The sequence below is a fragment of the Pangasianodon hypophthalmus genome, chromosome 4 (assembly GCF_027358585.1).
Source record: "Pangasianodon hypophthalmus isolate fPanHyp1 chromosome 4, fPanHyp1.pri, whole genome shotgun sequence".
Classification (NCBI taxonomy): Eukaryota; Metazoa; Chordata; class Actinopteri; order Siluriformes; family Pangasiidae; genus Pangasianodon; species Pangasianodon hypophthalmus.
Window position 1 is genome coordinate 7652222 of NC_069713.1, and position 7036 is coordinate 7659257.

Consider the following 7036-nt stretch of genomic DNA (forward strand, 5'->3'; position numbering starts at 1 on the left):
AAACAGCAGAATGTTTATTAATCCAAAAACCAATATGTATTTTAAGTGAAATTATTTACTATGTTGTTTACTGGGGCAGGTAACAACCCTGTTACGCAGATAATTGGTCCATTCTGTGTGGTTGTGCTTGGTAGAACAGTTTCGTCATGGGTTGTTCTGCTTCTGCTTGCTTGCGCAGAATCAAATCAAACCCTGCAACATCACTGCACTCTTTCTCGAGTGGATGTTTCATTTTAAGGGAGGGTAATAAAATTACATGAAACATATTGTTTAGTTTAACTCATGCACTTATTTACTCTGATATTCAGTATTTTTACTCGAATACGAAGTGTAGGACCAAACCTACAATTTTGCTCCCCCTCTGAAGTGGGGGTTCAGTTGCTTCATTTGCTCCATTTCTCAGGGACCTATAAGAAGAATCCATTAAGTATCCACAGTGTACCTCAGAAAAGAACGTGGATGTAGTAAAAAGACCAGAGAAACAGGATGTTTTTGATGAACGTGCTTCTTTGCTTGCACAGCTGGTGAAGGACATTTGTTTGAAACTTCCTGTTTCTCTGGAAATTTTGTGTACTGCTTTGCTTGCACAGCTGATGAAGAACATTCATCTGAAAAGTTCTGTTTCTCTGGAAAATTTTGTGTACTAAGCTCATACACTGAATGTCCACTTTCCACTTTATTAGGAACACTTGTATACCTGATTAGACACTTCTGTAAGCAGCATAGCCCCATTTCAAAATACCAACATGATGACTATTTCTGAAATAATTTCAGACACTCACCAGTCCAATTTTCATCTGTTGTTTGTTTTACACAAATTGTGGTAATTTCCACAGTGTTCTTTTTTAAATGCATTATGGTAGTTTTTAATATTATTTAGCAGAAGAGGTGAGGCTGTGAAAAAAAAATTTCTTACACAGCTCTGTTCACATAAAAAGTTATTCAAGTCCTTCTCCCCTGCAAACACAGAAAATAAAAGGTTAAAAGATGTCATGAATTTTACATTGACAAGGACGATGATAAAGCAAAATGATAAAGATTAACATAAGAGGCTTCCAGCTCCACTTATTTCACCTTTCAGCATGACAATGACCCAAAGCATACATCAAAATCCACAAAGGAATGGCTTAACCAAAAGAAGATCAATGTTTCTGAATGGCCTAGCCAGAGCCCAGACCTGAATCCAACTAAAAATCTGTGGGGTGACCTGAAGCGAGCTGTGCACAGGAGATGCCCTCACAATTTGATGGATCTAGAATGTTTTTGCAAGAAAGAGTGAAAAAATATTGCCAAGGCAATATATCCCATGCTGATAGAATGTTACTCAAAAAGACTGAGTGTAATAAAATCAAAAGGTGCTTTGACAGTGTATTAGTTTTTGGGGTGTGCAAAAAGTTTTTGTACTTTTCCTATTTTTCCCTAAAATGTTTCTGATTGTTTTTCACTTAATTTTTATATGTTGTAACTTCACATTGAGGGTGGAAAAAGTTCTGACACGATTTATCTTGGTTTCATTTTTTCACATCACAAAAACCTGCCATTTTAACAGGGGTGTGTAGACTTTTTATATCCACTGTACTTAGGATGTGGTCTTGACATGTGAATTTAGCCTTGATATATTATCTTGTATATAATAAAATTACATATATACTAAAAGTAACTATCATGTCACCTCAGTGGCTCTGTATGTTCTTTAAATTCTGTAATAGAAAATAATAATTTTGGAAGAGAAATGTTAGTGTTGGTGGTTACAATGCCTATTAATCATCATCAAGATTTGATTCACCCCGTCAGCTTAAAATGAGAAAGATAATTGAAGATAAATGTTTCTGTAAATTATTTTGTCTACATTTTTTAGATATATAGATGGTAGATTGTTCAAAAGGCATGAAGAGGTCACAGATATTCGGCTACAATTAGAAAACAGAAAACAAATCATAGTTTCACAAATAACTGGTCAAATGTGCAAAAATGCTACAAAAGTGGAACAATCAAACAGCAACCAGGTTATTGTTTTTTCTTTTTTTCCCTAAAAAAAGTTTCTGATCATTTTTCACTTTATTTGTATATTTTGCAATTTCACATTAAAGGTCAGTAAAGTTCATGATTTATCTTAGTTTCATTTTTTTACTTCACAAAAACCTACCATTTTAACAGGGGTGTGTAAACCTGAGTGATATGATTTTATGCTCATGCCCAGTGGGAAATTGTGTGTACTGCTTTGCTTGCACAGCTGGTGAAGGATATTCATCCAGAAGGTCCTGTTTCTCTGGAAAGTTTTGTGTACTAAGATCATACACCGAATGTCCACTTTCCACTTTATTAGGAACACTTGTACATCTAATTAGACACTTCTGTAAGCAGCATAGACCCATTTCAAAATACCAATGTAATGACTACTTCTGAAATAATTTCAGACAATCACCAGTCCAATTTTCATCTTTTGTTTGATTCAAACAAATTGTGGTAATTTGCCACAGTGTTCTTTTTTAAATGCATTATGGTAGTGGAAGAGGTGAAGCTGTGAAAAAAGTTTCCCTTCACACAAACAAAGGGAAGCCCTGCTCACATGAAAAGTTATTCAAGTCCTTCTCACCTGCAAACACAGAAAATAAAGGGTTAAAAGATGGCAAGACTTGACAATGAAAAAACAAAATGATAAAGACTACATACAGTCATGGGAAAAAGAAAGTACAACCTAATTAAATTCTAGGTTTTTATTTATCAGGGCCTAAATAACAATTGGGTGGTCCTCACCAACTTCTATAAACAAACAAATAACCTCAGATCACAACAAGGAACACAACAGATTTCAATATGTTTCAATATTTCAATAACGCTGTGGAGGGATCTTAAGAGAGCTGTGCATAAACGAATGCCCTCAAACATTGATGAACTAAAGCAAAGTTGTAAAGAAGAGTGGGCCAAAATTTCTCTGAAATGATGTGAGATACTGATATACTCCTACAGAAAAAGTTTCCTTCAGGTTATTAAAGGTAGTACTACATGTTACTGAATTATAGGGTGTACTTATTTTTTCCCCACCTGAATGTCGATTTACTTTTTGAGAAAAAAAAAAAGACTACATATTGAAATCTGCTGTGTTTTTTTTTTTTTTAAATTTAACCTCAGGTTATTTGTTTGTTTATAGAAGTTGGTGAGGACCACCCACTTGTTATTTAGGCCCTGATAAATAAAAACATAGACTTGAAGGAGGGTGTACTTTCTTTTTCCCATGACTGTAAGAGGCTTCCAGTTCCACTTATTTCACCTACCAGACCAGTTTACTTTTACATACTGTTCAGGTCAAATTTAACGTATTTTGACAAAAATAGTTTTTTCGAACTAACTAAATTCACAAAAACAAATTCCACTCATTTTCCTACAGGTGCTACACATTTTTTGTACATACAGTAGCTTCCGTTTCTGGTCAGTTTTGATCTGCATATCTTGAATGAATTATAGGTTCAAAATGGGGGAAATATCAAAACTGTGAACTGCCTCGGGGTATCTGGTGGCGTAGTCCATGATAACCAGGATGAATTCATGTCCCCGGGCAGATTTTGGCAGTGGCCCTACGAGGACCATGCCAATCATCTCGAAGGGGACGCCAAAAATAGGGAGAGGGAAGAGTGGCACGGGAGCAAGTTTGTGGGGGCTCATCCGTTGGCATTGGGGACACTGTTGACAGAAGGCCCTGACTTCTGCATCCATGCTTGGCCAAGTGAAGCAGTCCCTCAATTTCTGCAGTTTGTTCCAAGCCCCCCCCTGGGGATGAGAGCGGGCCAGGTGCGGTCTTTGGTACAGCTTTGGGGAACTACCAGGAGCTAACGAGGTTCTCTTCACCATTCTGTCCTCTGGTAGAGTAACCCCCCTCATACCAGGAAGTGTGTGTCGGGCAGCCATTGGTCTGGCTGCTGTAGGATGCCCTTGATGACTCGCACCTGCCTCCAACAGTTCTTTAGCCTGGGATCTTCTTTCTGCTCCCGGCTGAAATTTCCCTCCCATGAGACCTGGTAGACACAATAGACACAGGGTTAGCAGGGGGGTTTGACTCACCTGCTGAGGTCACTCCGGCATCACCCTCGTTTTGGGCCAAGCAGGCTGGCCGGATCCTTGGCCACCTCGTCCTGGCCTTCCTTTTCCTCCTTGCCTGCGATGCGCTGGCTGTCGAGAACCCCGGCCAGTCACAGCCCAATAGCAGTGGCAAGGGGAGTTCGGGAATGAGGCTGACCGTAAGTGGGCTGTCAGCGTCTTGGTGCTTCACCATTACTTGGGCAGCAGGGACCTCCTGGACATCCCCGTGGACACGCGTTATCTTGAGGGTGCTTGTGGGCTTGGGCACATGGAAGCTAGAGGGCCGGACCAGGGTTATTGTACTCCCTGATTCCAGTAAAGCCGTGACTGGATGGCCGTTGACTTTCACGTTCACAGTGGGTAACCTGAGAGTGGACGTCATGTGTAAAACAGCCTGTCAGCCAGGGCTTGTCTAGGGGTCGCGGGGCGGCAGGATCTAGGTCTGTCAGCATGGACACGTCCTGCAGTGTCCCATAGGTGGAGCGAGTCTGAGTCTCCCCTCCCCAAGGGTCGTGTGTTCTGGGTGATGAGCCTGTGGAGGACGAGGTAGGTCTTGCCGCTTGCCACTTGCCCCTGCAACTGCTCGCTCCAATGCCTCTATCATTTCCCTGGGTTGTTGTGCCCCACTCATCACGACAGCTTTAAGCTCCTCAGGCAGCAGAGCCCTCAGGTACCGGTCCATGGCCACCCTCTCAGCCACATCAGTGGCGGTCAGGAGCTCGGGCTGGAGCCACCACTTCGTGATCCATAATAGAGTGTCCATTTGGCTCTATGGGGTGGCTTTGGGGTTGTAGGTTCACCATGGTCGGGGAGGGGGACAGCTCTCGTGCGGTGTTCTTAAGGCCCCGGGCCAGCTGCTCTGTGTTGGCTTGGTGCTGCAGGCTCATCTGCAGAAATTGCTGGAAGAACTTATCCATTCCACTCTCAGTGTGCTGTACTGCCCACATCCTCCACCAGTGTGACGTGCGAGACCTAGACACAAACACAGGCACAGCACAGAAAGTCTTTGAATAAGGGGAACATGCTCTTTATTCACAGTGAGTAAGGTGCAGTGCAGTGAATTTTCAGGCGTGTAGGTAGAGTCCGGGGTGAGGATGAGTGACAATAGTGTCGTCGCCGGGGTTGGTGCGACAATCCCTCTGTAGTGGCATTTAGAGGCAATGGAGGTTTGGCGGCAGCAGTGTTAAAAAAAATGGCACGGGCGCGGCTGGACACAGCAGGGGCCTTCTGCAAGAGGAGAAACAGACAAAAGTTAGTGAAGTCGCCACTTTCTCCTACCTCTCCCACTGCGCTGCCACTCCTCCAGGAGGGTAGATTCGTGCCGCGACGAGGATTGGCTGCCAGACGTGGAAGATTAAAGCGCTCTGCCTCGCAGCCAAGTACACTCTGTCTGTCCAAAACAATGGGGTTGCTGAAGTGGCACCGTCCTTTCAGCACCCCGCCAGTCGTGTGAGGAGTGATGTGCGTCTTTTGTGCGCTTTTGTGCGCGTCACAATATGTATGTGTGTATATATATATATATATATATATATATATATATATATATATATATATATATAATCAATTGTCTGCATCAGAAATACAAAGAGGGTGCACAGTGGCTTAGTGGTTAGATTTGTGGGTTTGATTCCCACCTCTGCCTGTGTGCGTGGAGTTTGCATGTTCTCCCCATGCTTTGGGGGCTTTCTCCAGGTACTTCGGTTTCCTCCCCCAGTCCAAAGACATGCGTTGTGGGCCGATTGGTATCTTTTTATGCCAATTTATGCATCCACAAATAGAAAACTGAATTGCAAATGCAATTTGCAATTACTTTTGAAATTTGTCCGGAAAATACTTCCATATCCTGGAAACAATGTCTACTTACAAAATTTTTAATAAATTTATTACAAAACCACTTTATTATTTTTCTTTTATTTTGTAATAAATATATTGTGTTTTTGTGATAAAATCATATTTTAAAGCCAAAAAAAATGGTTTCAGCATCTCATTTTCACACAAAGGCTATATATATATTCTCATTTTGAAAGGAAACACTAATGAACTCAAGAATTGCGTTGCACTTAAAACTGGGCTCGCGCTAACTGAGCGGCGTGGGTGAAGTCACCGTTCTTGTGACGTCACAACAGCTGGCACATGAGCGCGCGTTCTATAGAACACCTGGACGACATTTTTAGCTCAGTGCAGAAAAAAGGAAACAGGAGCAAAGAGACATTTTTCAAATTTAGATTTTTTCTTCAGATAAATCATTTTCTTTTATTGTGAAGGAGTTCAGTGAAAATTCAGAATGCTCTGCTGCCCCTGTTTTTGGTCGCGGGTAAGAAATTCTTTAATCCACAAACTTTCACACATCACATTTACTGTTCATTACTGAAAGTAACTTACATGAAAGGAGGTGAATTTTATGTTCAGTACAAAATTATGGCATTAAACATTCAAACAGGCTGAAGAGCCATGCACTTTATTTTCAGATTTGTGTAAAGCTGCTTTGTGACAATGTTTATAGTAAATAATCTATATTTAGATATAAATATAGATTTAAATCATATTGAATTGATCTCAGCTTTGGGCTCAGCTATTAATTCTGTAGTGATGATTATAGTCATTATTAGGGCTGTGGAATTCCTTTAATACTGCAGTGAAATGTGAACTGCTGGAAATAAATGAAACACTGAGCTGCATTCTGATATGGACGAGACTGATTAACCCAGTACACCTCCACAGACAAACAGAAATCTCACGTGGAGGCAACAGCATCATTTTATCCTAGACTTTAATGTTTTAAATGGTTTATTTATCCAGAGTAATGTTTTCTTGTTGCTGATATTTATGTCAGCTTTACAGTTCCTTCAGTTCGTGCATAGGAGGAAAAGTTCACACACTGAGGTCGCATCCCAAATGTCTTACTATTTACCTCATATGTTCACTACGTAGGGTACAACATAAAGGTGTTATAGACACT